This window comes from Phalacrocorax carbo, chromosome 2 (assembly GCF_963921805.1).
Source record: "Phalacrocorax carbo chromosome 2, bPhaCar2.1, whole genome shotgun sequence".
Classification (NCBI taxonomy): domain Eukaryota; kingdom Metazoa; phylum Chordata; class Aves; order Suliformes; family Phalacrocoracidae; genus Phalacrocorax; species Phalacrocorax carbo.
The window spans coordinates 120,828,459-120,846,488 of NC_087514.1; the positions used below are offsets into that span (position 1 = coordinate 120,828,459).

General features: G+C 40.6%; 1 protein-coding gene across 1 annotated transcript in view; it reads right to left on the reverse strand.

The window, feature by feature from the left end:
- Positions 1-18,030, reverse strand: part of NEK11 (NIMA related kinase 11) — a 101,787-nt gene that overhangs the window by 32,127 nt on the left and 51,630 nt on the right. The window lies entirely within an intron of this gene.

Genomic DNA, 18,030 nt, shown 5'->3' on the forward strand with positions numbered 1-18,030 from the left:
AACAAAATATGGCAAGGGGTGTCAAGGATAACAAGAAGGGCTTCTTAAATACATCAGCAGTAAAAGGAAGACTGGGCAAACTGTGGGCCCACTGCTGAGCAAGGTGGGTGCCCTGGTGACGCAGGATGCAGAAAAGGCAGAGTTACCGAATGCCTTCTTTGCTGCAGTCTTTACTGCTAAGGCTGGCCCTCAGGCATCCCAGCCCCCAGAGGAGAGAGAAAAAATATGAAGGAGGACTTTTCCTTGGTTGAGGAGGATTGGGTCAGAGGTCACCTATGCAAACTGGATCCTCTCAAATCCATGGGCCCTGATGGGATGTACCCACAGGTGCTGAAGGAGCTGGTGGATGTTCTTGCCAAGCCACTCTCCATCATCTTTGAAAGGTATTGGAAGACAGGAGAGGTGCCCAAGGACTGGAGGAAGGCAAATGTCACTCCAGTCTTCAAAAAGGGCAAGAAGGAAAACCCAGGAAACTACAGGCCAGTCAGCCTCACCTCCATCCCTGGGAAGGTGAAGGAGCAGTTCATCCTGGAGGTCATCTCCAGGCATGTAGAGGAAAAGAAGGTTATCAGAAATAGTCAACATGGATTCACCAAGGGAAAATCATACTTGGTGAACTTGATAGCCTTCTATGATGGTGTGACTGGCTGGGTAGATGAAAAGAGAGCAGTGAATGTTGTTTTTCTTCACTTCAGTAAGGTGTTCAACACTGTCTCCCATAGCATCCTCATAGACAAGCTAAGGAATCGTGGGTTAGATGAGAGGACAGTTAGGTGGATTGATAACTGGCTCAACAACAGAGCTCAGAGGGTCATGATAAATGGGGCAGAGTCTGTTTGGAGGTCTGTAACTAGTGGTGTTCCACAGGGGTCTGTGCTGGGCCCAGTGCTGTTCAATATATTCATCAGTGACCTGGACAAGGGGATAGAGTGTAACCTCCACAAGTTTGCTAACAATACCATGCTGGGACGAGTGGCTGATACACCAGAAGTCTGTGCTGCCATCCAAAGAGACCTGGACAGGCTGGAGAGCTGGGCCAAGTGGAACCTCATGAAACTTAAGAAAAGCAAGTGCAAGGTCCTGAACCTGGGGCGGAACAACCCCATGCACCAGTACAGGCTGCTGGGGGCTGACCTGCTGGAAAGCAGCTCTGTTGAGAAGGACCTGGGAGTGCTGGTGGACAGCAGGTTGATCATGAGCTAGCAATGTGCCCTTGTGGCCAACAAGGCCAATGGTATCCTGGGGTGCATTAATAGGAGTGTGGCCAGCAGGTCGAGGGAGGTTATCCTCCCCCTCTACTCTGCCCTAGCGAGACCACATTTGGAGTACTGCATCCAGTTTTGGGCCCCCAGTTTAAGAAACACAGGGAACTGCTTGAGCACGTCCAGCAGAGAGCTATGAAAGTGATCTGGGGACTGGAACACCACCCTTATGAGGAAAGGCTGAGAGACCTGGGTTTGTTTAGCCTGGAGAAGAAAAGACTGAGGGGGAATCTCGTCAATGCATACAAATATTTGAAGGGTGGGTGTCAAGAGAATGGGGCCAGACTCTTTTCAGTGGTGCCCAATGACAAGACAAGGGGCAATGGGCACAAACTGGAACGCAGGAAGTTCCATTTAAACATGAGGAAAATCATCTTTCCTGTGCGGGTGCCAGAGCAGTGGCACAGGCTGCCCAGAGAAGCTGTGAAGTCTCCTTCCCTGGAGACATTCAAAACCCACCTGGATGCATTCCTGTGTCCCCTGCTCAAGCAGGGGGGCTGGACAAGATGATGTCCAGAGGTCCCTTCCATTCCCTGCCATTCTGTCATTCTGCATGTATGCATTCAAATACATATGAATCAGCCTAATTAATAATGTCATAATGAAAGCACTGGACTATACTAGTGTTTTCTGAATCGTCTTCTCCTCCCATATTCTGTATTTTTTTACTGTTGTACTAAAAAACCACAACCTCTCTTTCCCACCTAAACACGGTATCAAAATCAGTCTTTTTACTCATAAACGTAACCTCAAAATGTCTGCTCTGGCTACAGTAAAGCTCTATACCTAGTGAGTAGCCCATGACCAGCCAAAACTGCTGAAGCCTCCGAACTATGTGGCAGGGCTGGCACTGCCTGTATCCCACTTCCATGCCAGCTTTTGCATCCTTGTCAGAATTGCTCACTTTACCATTTGTGAAATTGTTTTGACAGCTGTTCATATATGGCCAGTTAATCCCAGCTCAGTAACGCATTTTTAAATGTTAGTTCAGACACTAGAGATGTTCCAGGGTACACAAGTTTACTGGCCCTGATTCAGAAACTCTTCTAAGTGACATTTCTGAAAGAAGACAGCATGTCCAGTTGATGGGAACTTGGGAATTGGCTAACGCAAGTCTTTAAAACTTCTTGGTTTTATGACAGGTATCTTTAAAGAAGGCACCTTCAAAACATCAACATGTTCATTTAGACTATACAGTTCCGTATAACAGTCCCTTGAGTCCTACTAAGTAGAGACAACTCCCAGTCATCCATGTGCTACAGATGCAGAGACACAACTCTGGTTCTCTCCTGAATTAATCTGAGTACAGAACAGCTTATTTAGTTGAGACCTAGGATCAGCCAAATTTCAAGAGCACATAAGCTGGCTTTAGCACAGCAGATATCATAAATCAACATAGCGAGCTGTACCTGTGCTGGCCTAGTAAAGTCTAAGTGCAGATAACCTGAGTGAGTTGGTACTTTCAGCTCAGGGCAGGCACTGTCAGGTGAGATTGGGCCCCATATACTTCCATTTCCATGTCTGCAGTCCATCCTCCAGAATATTTGCTACCTGAGTTTTCCCTGTGGTCCTGGGTATTTCACACACACCCCCAATTTCTACTAATCAGGTAGCAGAAGGCCAGTTACTGCCACCATCACTGAACGTTACTGATGTAGTTGCACACCTCAGCAATGTATCACAGAAGAAAACTCCTTGGTTTATGCTTTCAGAGGAGTAGTTTTAATAAAAATGTTGATCTTCTGGCTAGGTTTGTTTGACTTTTGTTTACACACCTTTGCAGAGCCTAGCGTAAACTCCAAGGCCGGGACCTTGACATTTCTTCTAATATAAAATAGAAATTAAACCTATTTGTGCCTGGAAGGTACTTGGGTAAGAAAGTGGTGCTAGTGAGGTGAATGTCAAATCTATCATATCCAAAGAGGAAACAAAACCCCTGCTGCAGAACCCAGGGTACCCTGCCTCTGTGTTTTGACAGCTGGACTGGGAGAAGAACAGCATCATATTCAAGGAGGCCCTAACACAGTCTGCAGCCCATTGGACTCTCTTGCTCACACAGCACTTTTGACCTGCCTGAGCACAGCAAGTCCAAATCACCCTGTGCAGCATACATAAGGTAGGCAGGGACTCCTCCTTCCTCACAGACCCTTGGAAAAGAAAGTTCATGGTAAAATCCAATATAAAGGGTTCTAATACTGTGCGAGCTGGTAAAACATGCAGCCTGATGGCCATAACATTGCTGTAATATAGTCGTCCCTCTGATACAGCATACTTCTGTGCTCCATATGGACCACAAAGGAAGGTCTCTATGGCTGCTTTTGCCCCCTCATGACCCCCAATCTGTCAGCTGATCCCTGAAAATATCTTACATTTTATCTATCTGTGCGTATTGCACTAAGGCCAGTCACTGTACCTTTTATTTGCTTACAAAGCACTTAATTCAAAACAAACTCAGCTATTGCATATGTATTTGCTAGGTGGCCTAGGTATACAATTGAGACACTTGATATTTGCTATTAGATATTCAAAAGAAAACAAGCTCTGAATAACACCATTCTCTTTAGATTTATTTCTATCTATATATTACCATGATGCTAATAGTGGAAAGAAGGGTAAAAACCCATTATAAAAAAAAAAAATCATAAAAGCAGTTATTTCCCAAGAAGACAAGCTATGCAGAAAACAAAGGAATGCAATACTTGGAATATTTTGCTTAAATCCACCAAAGCTTGTTCCAGGTAGCATGGTAAGTAACTTGGCAACAACAGTTTTCTCCAAAGAGATGAAAATACTTGATAAATATCTTTAATTTTCTCTTGCCTTGAAGTCATACTTATAATTGGTGCATTGATGCAGCATTCTCACATTCCAGTGCATGCAAAAGACAATAAGTAAGGCCCCTTTTATTTAAAAAAGGAGAAGAAAAAAGAAAACAGAATGGTATAACATATGATCCTTTTCACCACTTGTATTCAAAGTAACAAAGGACTATTTTACCTTTTGAATCCCAAGGCTTCATTGCATCTCTGGGAAAAGCAGCAGATTTTCTCAGCTGTCATTTTCCCATCTTAAGGAAAAAAGTTGTTACAGTTTTACTCCTCAGTCTGCGCAGTCCTACAGACAGCAAAGTGAGGAGCAAAGCATTCAACTGCTCTGACAAACATGTAATGTCAGGAGATACAATGCACCCTTAACGTTATGGTTACATGAACCAACACACTGAAAAGCGGTGCTGTGTAGAAGCTGTTACGGGCTACCACATCTCTGCTATCACACACTGCCACAGAGAGCTTGAAAAATTAAGGGGAGCCAGGACACAGGCACTTGCATTGCCCCCCTTGCCAGGCTTTTTACATGGGCCTCACTGGGGACTGAGTCAAGAACAGGGAAAAGCATTCCTCCACCTTCTGCTTCTGCTTTGCGCTGGGCTGCAAGACAGCCCACTGGCAGGGCTGCGCCAATAATGCAGAGGTGCCCCATGCCCTTTCCTTTCTGTGGCAATTCATCAGCAAACTCCAGTTTGATCCCATCTGAGCAGGCATTACCTATCAGAGCAAACGCCGCAGCAGTCCCCAAGCCAGGCAGGGGGATGGAGAGCCTGGGTGCAAGGAAGGGCTGGGAGACCAGGGTCCATTCAGCCCTAAGAAGGGAAGGTAAAGAAGAAACCTTATTGCTGTCTGTGACTATCTTCTTAGAGGATAAAAGGAAGATGGAGCCAGACTCTTCATCAGAGGTGCATGGTAATGGGACAAGAGGCAACGAACACCAGCTGGAACATAATACATTCCAATCTGACATTAGGAAAAAAAACTTTTACATGAGAGTGATCAAATACTGGAACAGGGCTTAAAGAAGCTGCAGGAGCTCAATCTCTGGAGGGGTTCAAGTCTTGACCAGACACAGCCCTGAGCAACCTGATCTGATCAGATCTGCTTTGAGCAGTGGATTAGACTACAGACTGCCAGAGGTCCCTTCCGACCTAAATTATTTTATGATTCTGTGGTTACATGATGCTCCACAAACAAACTGTTTAGAATTACACCAGATCTGTGTGTGTGCACATATTTAACATACACATTCACACGCTATGCAGAACCTTGCCTGTTCTGGTATGCCCCTGCAATGTGTACACGTTCTCACAAATCAGCAGCAAAAGGAGTCAGTGAACACAGCTGGCTAGCACTCTTCAGAGCAGTGCATCAGTTATCACAGAAGGAGAGAACAGAAAGGGATTTCTCCCTTCGAAGAAGAAAACAGGAAGAGCTGAAGCATTGTCACTAGGAGAGAGGTTTGAAACATAGAGGTACGTTTCTCCAAGCTACATAATCCTGAATGTGAAATTCTACCATAAAGGAAAGCAAGGGCTCTGTGCCCCTCTGCAGTTCAGGTCAGTGCTCATACAATTGGAAAAAATAAGGTAACTCCATTATTAAAATTTAAGCTCACTCAGATTGGTTTGGGTTTTGTTTTGGTTTTGGGTTGTTTTTTTTCCCCCCAGTACAAGACACAAAACTTCAACTTTAAAAGTTTCCATCAAAGAGAATCACCATCCTTTGGTCAGCTATAGATAAGAGACGCATTATTAAGCTCTGAAGCTTCATTGTTCAGAATGTCAGTCGAAGCTTTTGTCCGGCTCTTCTCAACCAGGCTGAAAAAGACTCTCAGAAAATGTGCTGTTTAAGAAATGACTTTTGTGCCCATTGAATTCTTGTACAGCCCTTTTGGCTAAGCACAAAAGGACTATGAAGTCATTAAAAGAATTACCTTCTGAAATGGCCGTGGACAGCACAGACGTAAAGTAAAATGGGTTGTTCTAAATGAGAACTAGAAATATAACCAAAGTTAAACATTAATATTTTATAACTTTCCCTTTAGTATTTTAAAAAGAAAAAAGACTCATTTTACTTGTGGGCTTCACTGACTGATGATTTACCTACTGTGAAATGTCTAGAGAAAAACAGAAATAAAGAGGATGTAAATCAGAGTAGCTTTATGGGAATCTTCTACTACTTGATGTTAGAAATGAAGTAGTTCAAAATGGTTTTCCAATGAAAAAATACTTTTCTTTAAATCAAAATGAAATTTCCAATAAAAATGTTTTATTTGAAGGACACCGTTCTTTTCCCAAAACCTTCCACCTCACAGTATTTTATCAGTATGTACAGAGACAAAGCATGAGAGGAAAAAATTTGTTGCTAAAAGGAGTTGTTAACAAAAATGAACAGCGAGAAGGAACACCTTCATCACTTTTCCCCCCTAATTTTCTGAGTGATTTTGTTGTTTTTCTTTTTTCTTCTGATTTTCTAATTGTTGGGTGTACAGAAATGGGAGCTCTGGTGGGCAGTGACTATGAAGATGACGCCATGCTGCCTTTCAAGCACAGTTTAAAGTTCAGCAAATCTAAAAATTTTCTAAATATTCAGAAATCCTTTTAGTACTGATGGAAGAATGGAGAGAAAGAACAATATAGCGATATAGTCAATAACAGGGAGCACTTAGTGAGTCGTGGAAGCCATTTCCTTTATGCACAAAGAGGCCCTATTATTGTAAAGGTTGCCCTATCATTTGCACAGTTTCTAGCAGGAGCAGAGCAAAACCTGTAAATTAAAGGAAAAATGACCACAAAGCTACCGTACAACATCAATTTAAAACTACCTTAGTCCTTGAGTTATTTTAAACTTTTTTGATCAGTCAAAGCATACTTTCAAATAAAAACTCAGTTTTCCTGCTGAATCTGGCAGACATGACCTGATAGTTTCCCTTTCAATCTGATGACAGCATTGGGAAGGAGAGTCCATGTATTAATACAAAAAGCTGCCCCTTGAAATAGTCACTTCCTTCTCCCTGAGATTCAGTTCACAAATGCCATTTTTAAGACATAAATTGGGGATGTTTTCACAACCAGAACTTACTGAAAGAGTAGAAGACAAATTGGAACAGTACAGATCCAAACCTGGTGTAAGCAGATGTGCACATGAGAGTCTGGATGTAGCAAAGATGTAAAATACATTTAATTTGGATATAAGCTGTAATATAAGTTATATGTTGGACAAGTACAAAAACAAGGCAATTATTGCAACCAAGCAAATTTAGGAAAAAAGTATAGAGACCTTAAACACCTAGATGAAATTAACTGGTGAAAGTCAATGTATTTGCTAGATTGCAGGGGCACACTTTACTCCATGGAGCAGATAAAATAGCAAGAGAACATAAACCAAGCTCCTTCATTGCTGTCACCTTCTTATTTCCTCCAGCTAGCTGTCTGACAGCAACAGGCACTGAAAGCTGAACTGGTAGAAACTGCAAACTAATTCAGTATTTACAGCTACTTTCTGAGCAAATTCTCCCTTACTTGGAATTGGCTGGAGCTTCTTATGTCGCGACATCATTTGGCCCAGTTCCCCAGAAATGCTGTTTAGTTTGATAAAGGGCCAGAAAGCTGTGGCAAATGGGTGGACTGGGATTCCTTATTGAGTGTTTTGCAACACCATCCTGTTCACAGATGCTTTGTTTGCAAGTAAATGCCTGGTGTGTTTTTATTTACATTGGTTTAAATCTAAGTCTAAGGTGCAGCATAAAGCTACATGGCCCTGTAAGTAGGACAACCTGGAATAAACCCAAGTATCTTTCTAAGGAGATTTTAAAACCAGGAGACCCACATGGATGAACAAAGAGCTTCTAGAGAAACTCAAATGGAAGAAGGAGGTTTACAGTATGTGGAAAAAGAGACTGGCCACTTGGGATGAATATAGAAATATGGTCAGGGTATGCAGAGATGCAACAAGGAAGGCCAAGGCCCACTTGGAACAAAATATGGCAAGGGGTGTCAAGGATAACAAGAAGGGCTTCTTAAATACATCAGCAGTAAAAGGAAGACTGGGCAAACTGGGCCCACTGCTGAGCAAGGTGAGTGCCCTGGTGACGCAGGATGCAGAAAAGGCAGAGTTACCGAATGCCTTCTTTGCTGCAGTCTTTACTGCTAAGGCTGGCCCTCAGGCATCCCAGCCCCCAGACGTGAATGTTATAAGAAGTAGTAAACATGGATTCACCAAGGGGACATCATGCTTGACCAAGCTAATAGACTTCTGTGATGGCATGGCTGGCTGGGTAGATGAAGAAAGAGCAGTGAATGTTGTTCAGCTTGACTTCAGCAAGGCTTTTGACAGTCTCCCATAACATCCTTATAGGTACGCTTAGGAAGTGTGGGTTAGATGAGAGGACAGTGAGGTAGATTGAGAACGGGTGAACAACAGAGCTCAGAGGGTTGTGATTAACAGCACAGAGTCTGGTTGGAGGCCTGTAACTAGTAGTGTTCTGCAGGGGTCTGTGCTGGGTCCAGTGCTGTTCAATATAATCATATTGAGAAGGACCTGGGAGTGCTGGTGGACAGCAGGTTGATCATGAGCTAGCAATGTGCCCTTGTGGCCAACAAGGCCAACGGTGTCCTGGGGTGCATTAATAGGAGTGTGGCCAGCATGTTGATGGAGGCTATCCTCCCCCTCTACTCTGCCCTAGCGAGACCACATTTGGAGTACTGCATCCAGTTTTGGGCCCCCAGTTTAAGAAACACAGGGAACTGCTTGAGCACGTCCAGCAGAGAGCTATGAAGGTGATCTGGGGACTGGAACACCACCCTTATGAGGAAAGGCTGAGAGACCTGGGTTTGTTTAGCCTGGAGAAGAAAAGACTGAGGGGGAATCTCGTCAATGCATACAAATATTTGAAGGGTGGGTGTCAAGAGAATGGGGCCAGACTCTTTTCAGTGGTGCCCAATGACAAGACAAGGGGCAATGGGCACAAACTGGAACGCAGGAAGTTCCATTTAAACATGAGGAAAATCATCTTTCCTGTGCGGGTGCCAGAGCAGTGGCACAGGCTGCCCAGAGAAGCTGTGAAATCTCCTTTTCTGGAGACATTCAAAACCCACCTGGACATGGTCCTATGTCCCCTGCTCTGGGTGTCCCTGCTCAAGCAGGGGGGCTGGACGAGATGATGTCCAGAGGTCCCTTCCATTCCCTGCCATTCTGTGATTCTGTGAAAACACTCTCATTATCTGAAAGTGTCTGTTATAATAGTATCTATTAATTTTTGTGCATACACAGTCTAGGTACATTTGCTTCTAATTGTTTCCTAAATTCACACAAAGTTTTGTAAATGTTTTTTAACAAAATGCTTTGGAAGGAATGAAGGGACTTCCCATGTAGGTTTTAAAAAGGCTTGGCCAGAATAATTTTAACTGTAGTCATTGACCAAGGTGAATTTTGAGATGGGTTCTGTTTATCAATGCCAAACTAAATCAGAACAAAAAATAGGTCAGAAAAAAAAGGAGCTGTAGAGTAACATAATTTGCACTCTCCCCATAATTTCAAAGTGATTGGGATTTTTAATAACTGCTATGTAAACACTTTGTTCTACAAGTTTCTCTCTGGGAAGCTGTAAGAGCAAGACTTCCTGTAAGAAGCTAGCTGTGAATTTTGTGAAGCTATGGAAAGATTTAAGAAGCTGTGTACACTGAACAGTAGCAGAGTTTTGGAAAAGGTTTCCTGAGGAGGTTATGAGTCGAGTTCAACTCCTTGATGGCCCTCAAATAAGCTAAAGCATTTGAGTAAAAACTTGAAGATAATGGGGTAGGCATAGAAACCTATGCATAGAGGTTTCTAAATTACTATAAAAACTAGACTTTGAAACATCATAAAATTCCTATGGATGTCTCTTTAATTCTATGGTTGCCCTCATGGAAGAAGGGTTTAAATGGGGAGCTATAACCACAGCAAGAAATCAGCTCTCCAAAGGCAATACTTCTAGGGAAGAACTCCTTAAACAAGGAGAACAATGCTTCAGTCAATTAAAAAAAAAATAAAAAAGCATTGATTCATTTTCCTTTTTGTCGCTAAAACTTGCGAACTTTGTTAAACCTTGCTTTTGCTAGAATAAATCAGATTTATTATTCCTTTAATTGAATCTTGGCCAAGGTGGGATATCAGTGTGAAACCGAGCAATGAACACACGAGACAGATGAGCTGGTCAGAGGGCACACTCCCAGCATGCCTACACGCTCAAACCCTGCGAGAGTCTCAGGAGTTTTGTCACCCCATGTGCCAAGGACAAGTGAAGGACTGGTAACTGTAAATGCCAGAACTAAGCAGGCAAGTTTGTCTCAGCAAGCATCCCATGGTTTCATTTCAGCAAGCAGCGAGTCAGGAAATATGCCTTATGATCCCAGAAATAGGGTAGCCATACAAAAGAGAAGACCACAGCAGAAATCACTGCAACACTATCTTCTTAACTGAGACAAGTCTTTCTGATTACAAAGAATACTATAACAATAATAATGTAGAAAGGTGCTTAATGCCACTTATTATAAACATTATTCTGTTCTATTTTGACTTGCCAGACTGAAAACCAAAACAAGATATGATTTTCCTAAAAGCCTTCGAGCAGTGTGATTGCCTGTATGTTCACATTTTGCAGTGTTACTCAGTTACCCAATCAGTACACGTAAGTACCATTCTTCAGGCACTAAACAAAATGTGCATGTGCAGAGAAACTTAAAGATGTGCTCAGAAATATTACAGGCTTTTAACCTTCCAAGATCTAAAAAAATACCTTGAAAATCCTTCAAAGCTTGTAAAAATAACAGAGCAGAAAAACCCCACAATATTTTATGATGAGTGAACATTTCCTAATTGAGAGTCAACTGAACTTTGCCCACTCGAATTTCAAAGCAGTATATCCGTACAATTACAATTAGCAGTGGAAATATAAAAATAATGTATGCAATTACTGTAATGTACTTAGCTACTTCGGAATTGTAATGAAATCAGGGGTTTGTCAGATGTAACGTATTGCGACATATTAAGCTAAGGAATTTAACATGTTATAATCTTTGCAGAACACAGAAATAAAAAGAACTATAATACAGGTCAGAGAGATCATATAATATGTCCCTTTAATTTATATGCCTTCAAGTTTTGACATTCTCTTTCTGCACAAAGAATTTAAATTCCACAAGTACTTAGCTTATGCTATTTTGCTCCTGTAACTTTACCCTTTCCCACACACAAACACGTCTCTTAAGAGCATAGTAGTTTATGCAGACCCCTAATTCATTCCACGTACGTAAGTGCTGCAATGAGGACAAGCCCTTAGAAATATGGATGCATTTGCATATATAATTTCTTGAATACTTTGAAAAAAAAATCTCCCCCACTCTTGTTTACCATGTCTCATCAGCTGTGAAATTGACAGGAATATAAAGTGGCACTTTCAGCCATGAATGTCAGTGCGTGGCTTTAAGTTTTCATGCCTGTTAGACTGTAGCTTGTTGAATTTAATGCTCCTTATGGCTCCTCTAAAAAGTATGGGGTTTGGTAATGGAGATAGCTTTCAACTCAGTATATTTCAACTGTAAAAACTGATCCAAATCAGAAGGATCAAAGATGATGGTAAGGAAACAGTATTTTTTGTTGCATCTGTAATTGCACTGAGCTATCTGGAAGCACATTTAGATACAGTTTATAATTTTGTAGCCAATTTCAAGGCAAGTTCTACTGTAGAAATTGAATCGGAAACCTTGACCATTTAGCTATTACAGTTGTATAACAGGATTATGCCTTGCTCTTCATGCTGTTTCCAACTGCAAAGACTGAGCTTCTCTACCTAGAGGATTTTCTATGTAGTAAACTAAGAACCTTCAGATATTCCACACTAATTTCCCACATGGATAAGTACAATGCATGCTCTGATAAAGATTTCTCTCGAATCATTACAAGTAAGTCCTCATAACTAGTGTTTCTTCCTATTTATTAAATACCTCTGCAAACTTTGAGCCAGTCAAGAGGAATCAATCTGTATGCAGAGTTGAGAGGAATTATGCTGTAAAATCTGGCTTCCTTAGAAGCAACTGTAACCAAAGCAAAAGGACTTGTACTCAAATAATTAATATGATACAGTGTTAGAGCTGCAATTTTCCACCCTACCTAGCCCAGTGTGTGGTAGCCCACACAGAAAAGCCATGGTGGTCTACCGGTACTATCAAATCCATGGAAAAGATGACCCTCAGCATTTGAAAATTCTCTCAATATTCAGTTGTCTGGAAAACAGACATCTGCTCTTCTGATGGCTTTTTTGTATGATCAGAAAAGTAGACTATAAGCTCAATAAAGTTAATTAGTAGATTAAGATAATCTATATTGCTATGCTAGAAAGTAACGCATTACTTACATGATGTTTCCAGTAGTTCTTTAGAAGGAGGACCCATTAGAAGGAACATTAAGCATCTAATGGACCTGTCTGGCTCTAGCTGGCATAAGAAGGCACTGACCATATTCATCCATGATATCAGGGCTGGGTATAGCTCATGGATACGATAATTTTTGCCCATATTTTAGAAAATAAATAATTTTATTCCAGCTGCAGTGAATACCATTCATGGAAATAAGCAGTTATATAGGGACAATTCTTTTTTTACATCTTTTTTTTCTTATACAAAAGACTGACCTCTAGTTGGCAGCACAATACAATCTGTCTCACCATTATTTTCACAAAACCACTATTGAAAGCTAAGTATGTGCACTGAACATACAGTGATCTCCAGGAAAATGTACACTGGCATATCTGTCCTAGTTCAAATGGAGACAATTTCTATAAAGAAATAGGTTGAGAGGTGGCAGGGCAGGGGTGATGGGAAGTCACGTTAATCAATCCATTGCAAGGGGACTTTTCTTTCCGATAGTAATCGGAGAGGATGAATTACTTATTTTCTAGGAAAGTATCAGCAAAAATAGGAAAAACAGATATACAGGTTTCTCCTGACACATTTTGCATTGCCCATGCCTGCTTCATTGCCATGATTTGCAAAATATACTTTCTAATACTCAGAAATAATTAATCAACAAAATAAGCTGGAGAAATGTAGCAGAAAAGAAAAAAATCCAAATAAAAATAAAGGGAATTTAGTTGTTAATCAATAGCTATTTTCTGCTATTCCTTGAAATTAAATCAAGTGTACACATTCACATATATATTTTCAACACACAAATATTTGTGTTTTACACTGACAGCAGCTCAGTGTCTGAGTACAATCTCAGTACAAAACCTGCTTCATCTCTTCTGTCTCTTGCTTGTACTTGGAGAAACTAGAAATGGAAAAGACATGAAGTTCACTATAGTAAAGCAAAACTGTTCCTAGTAGTACAATATATTCTTAACTGCTCTGTCCACCCTAGTTTTACATTATTTGTTTGATGACAGTTACATAAATTCCTGACACATAAGATGGAGACCTCAACATTTTTCAGTGAATACTGAACACAACTACAAAATATCTTTCCATAAATATTTCATTACCAAAATACAATTTCTTTTCAGTTTTGCTTCCAATTAACAAATCTAAAAATTTTAATGCCGTTTAAAACTATTACATAAAATAGTTGCAAACGAGTAAAGCCATTTTTCATTGGTTTATATTCAAAAAGGTTTACATTTCCAAGGAGCACGTTAGTGGTCTAATTAGCTGAAACAATACAGTAAGAGCATATACCTTTCTAATGATATACTCAACATACCACCTCAGCCATTTACTTAATATGGTTAACAATAATTATAAAAGTTATTCTTCTAGCTGAATCTTTTCTTAGCAACTCTGTTGCCTACCCTTTTACAAAAAAAGAAAAGGGAACATTTTTTACTCCAGATTGTACGAGTAAAGATACAAAACTGTTAAAAACTTATTGTAATAACTTAAGAGAAACAAAAATTTAAAGCACGTTTTTAAACCTTCACTATTACAAGGAATGTTACCTATCCATCTGCCATGACTCTCTGAAGATTTGCAGCATGGAGAGAATAGTCAAACCAGAAGAATCCTTTACTCTGGCATGCATGCAAAATGCAGCTAAATCAAGGAACTGGAGAGACAAAGTCCTGGAACCCGAAGATTTACAGAGCTATTCCTTAATAACCCAGCGTGCCTGCCCACGTATCCTCCTGGCACTGCATGCCAAGAGGATGTCCCATGCTTGTGTAGTTATGAGTTCTACTAACCATATAGGCTTATGCTTTAGGAAAGGACACTTGATTTCCCTGCAAGCTGGGTCAGCACTGCAGAGCAGCTTGTCAGATGCTTCCTGTCGTGGCTAGCGTGCTGACCACGAGGAGGGTGGGAATGGCGCAGAAGCAACACGTCACTGGGCAGCTGAGAGCAGCACTGCACAACTGGCCAGGGAGAGATCTGCTCTGCCAGGGTTAGTACGCACAGCACTGCTTTCCAGAAGCTAAGCTAGAGTGCATCACCAATACAAAGCAGGATCAGGATATTATAACAAATACACTGGGTGACCCTGAGAGATGGAGTAATGGAAAAGGAGAAAATTCAAAGAACAGAGTCATGAGTTTAAGCATTAAAACCAAAATAATCTATTGTAAATTGGGACAAAACAGCTTGGAAGCATCTTAAGGAAGGAATAAGGAAATTACCACTGTTAAAACATATGAACATTACAGAAGTATTATGTAGGGGTATTACACAGAAGGATGTTACTGCTGCCTATAAAAACACGAGGAGAAAAGTAAAGGAAAGAGGAGAACTACTTAAGTTGCAAGGCAATAAGACAACGCATCTTAAAACTCTTGGCATGAAACAGCCCGAAAGAAGTAAAAACATTCACAAGCACTGCAGTATTTTGGCCCAGGAACAGCTTTCTATGCAGAGAAGCAGAAGGAAATTTCCAGAGTGTATAGAACAGGTCAAATTCTTTAGGAAGGGGACAGTGCAAGTAGATGCCTATGGTAGTCACAGTCTGGACTTGGTGGTCAAACTGAAGCTTATACTCTTTCCATGGAACACAAGCAAATGGTGAGAAAGAGGTGAGACTGGGGGACAGCACTTTCTCTCTAGCAGAGCACCAACAGGAGGCAAGCTAATGGCTCTGGATTATGTGTGCTTAATGCACAGCTTCCTCTCTTGGCTCATTAAAACATAAACAGCATAACTTGCTCTTCACAATTTTTTACTGCTGCCCACTCCCAGGTCATAACTGGGTCCCTTTCTTCTTGAGCTTAAGTAACACAAGCATGGATGATTTTCACAGTGGTTTTTGTCTGCAAAAGCTCATGTTTCTTTGATGTCTTCCCCTCTTCAATTTTTTCATTTTCTGAGGCATGGAGGGTACTGCAGAACATGTTCCCAGAATCCCAGAAGTGAACAGGGAGAAAAGCAACAGCACACCAAGGTGTACCAGCCATCCCAAGCTGGCGTGGCTTAGCAAGTGACATCTAAACAGTCAAGATTTAAAAAACACCCTCTCAGTCAGTACCACAGAACTCAGCAGTGTTCCCAGTCTCTACGAGAAAAGAATAAATCTGCATAGTATAGCTGGATGGCACAGTAAGGAACATGATGTTGAAGAACTAACTGACTTTTATTGTTAAAAGAAGTATTTCTATTACCTGCAGCATTTCTCTGTAAAAGTAAGAATCAGATTATTCCTTTAAGTTTCTGAAGAACTTGTACCAACTGCCAACGATCTGGATTAATTTTTTCTGTAATAGACTGAGTTCATCTCAACGTCAAAAGCATAAGGTCCACTCAGATCTCTTTCATACTCCAAAAAAAAAAACCACCTGCTGGAAGACTAACAAATCGTTCAGCAATTTTCTATTTCAGGCAACTCTTTTACATGTTCTTCACGTGTGCAGTATGGCTAATTAGAATGAAAAATGTTCAGAAGATCATTGCAGATTACATAAAACAAACATGGAGAGAAGTTTAAACTTCTCAAGGAAGTCTACGGCATTTAAGTGTTTTTGACATTCCTGAAGCTTGTCCACCGTGAAGTCCAAACCCCCAAACTGTCACAGTGATTTTTGACTAACTACTCTGCCATGTGTTTCCTGGCTTTCAGTAAATGCAACTACCAGTGATAAAACTGGATGGTTTTAAATCTACTAACTAAAGCTGAACCTTGAGCTTTGTATTTTATGCCTTCCCCAGTGACATACAACTGTGTTTCATAACGTTTTAGATAATATTCAGTGAAAACAGGGTGTAAGGTGCTTTATTTTTATATGCCTCTCTCTAACCCTTTAAGAGTCTGGTCTTTCAATCCTTCAATCCCTGCTCTTCTCTTATGTTCATGTTGCAAACTTTTTTTAAGGACTGCAGGATATGAGCCAAAGATAGTTTGAACTTTTCTCTCTACCTGTTAGGGATAGTACCCCAATCCTAGCTGTTCCCCACCAGATTTTCCCATTCCTGAGAGGATTTTTTAGGTCTGCCCTGAAGTAATCCTGCTGCTGAGTCTCATCCCCTGCCTTTCTCCCCTTCCTCAACTGTTTTTAGTTAGGGAGCTTGTTAGTCTGGTATTTGTAGTCTAACTTCTGCTAACCTAGTATGGGTTAGCAAGACTTAACATGTAAGACAACTTTATAGAAACATTTTATAGCCTTGCTTCTAGTTTTCTTGTTTGTTCTGTTGTACGGCCCATTGATCTAGAACCAAATTCAATTGAAAAAAATCAATAGCTGAAACTGTTTCTACATTTTCAAACACAAAGGTGCCATTAATAACTTAATTAATGATTAGACATGTAGGACATGCATGGTTGCACTGAAATGTTTAAGAAAAGGAGAGTATGAATACTGAATAGAGTAAGTAACAGCTTTGACAGGAGCTCCAGGAATATCAAGGTATCCACAAAGTGAAGAATAAAACCATGTGATTTCTCTTGGCTATCCATAACGCCTTTTTCTCATGAACCCACCACTTCAGCATCACTCTGGCAAAAGCAATTAAACGTGCATACAGTTTAGTACAATGGATTGATCCAACTTTTGCATCACAGATATAAACGCATCTAACTTCTGTCATTATAGTTTAACAGCTTAATGACCTCTAGAGGAAGAAACCAGTTTACTTCCTTTCATGCATGTTGTTCTGTTTCTATTTAGGTATCTTTGTATGCTTCCCCTGCTACATCTCCCACCCACATTTACTGCTTTCTCTTGGTCCTCTATTTGCAAGTTTCCCCACCCTACCCCCAGGATGTATTTCTCGCAGCTGGGTTCTCTCCTACATGGGTCATCCCTCCTTACGCTGTGAAATAGCAAGCCAACCATATAGACATAAATGAGGCTACACTGAAAGAAAAAAAGCCATTTGCTATTAAAAAAAAAAACCAACACCTCCACCACAAACAAACTGATTTTGGTGCCTTTAATTTATGGCATATACCTTCACAGACATACGTAAACCAACACTAAAAGGCAGAGCTATTAGAGAAAAGTAGTTTTCATACTTACAAGTATATTAATGCATACTTGCAAGATTCTAACCTGATTAAAAATCTTGCACCATAATAGTGCTTACACAATGATTCTTAAATATTTAAGAGTATGACACTATTCCAGAACATTGTAGAAACAAACCATATAAATATGCTCTTAAAAATATTTTCCTCATTAAGCATATTTCCACAGTCTGTCTGTTTTTGACAGGCTTGACTATTTGGTCACCTATCTACACAAAAGTACATGTTACATAGTACTTCATATCCTCTAGACAGTAGCTAAGTATTTCAGGACAGTATAGATTAGCACAGTTTAAAGAGTTTCCATCTGTTTCTCTCACTGTTCTAGATTTAAAAAATGGCATCAAAGTGAACCAAAGGTGCAAACACTGTGAATTCTTGTACTCGTTTTTGCACTGGAGACATAATTTAGGAAATGTTTTTCTTACACCAGCCATTTAATACGTGCAAAGTTAAGGCTA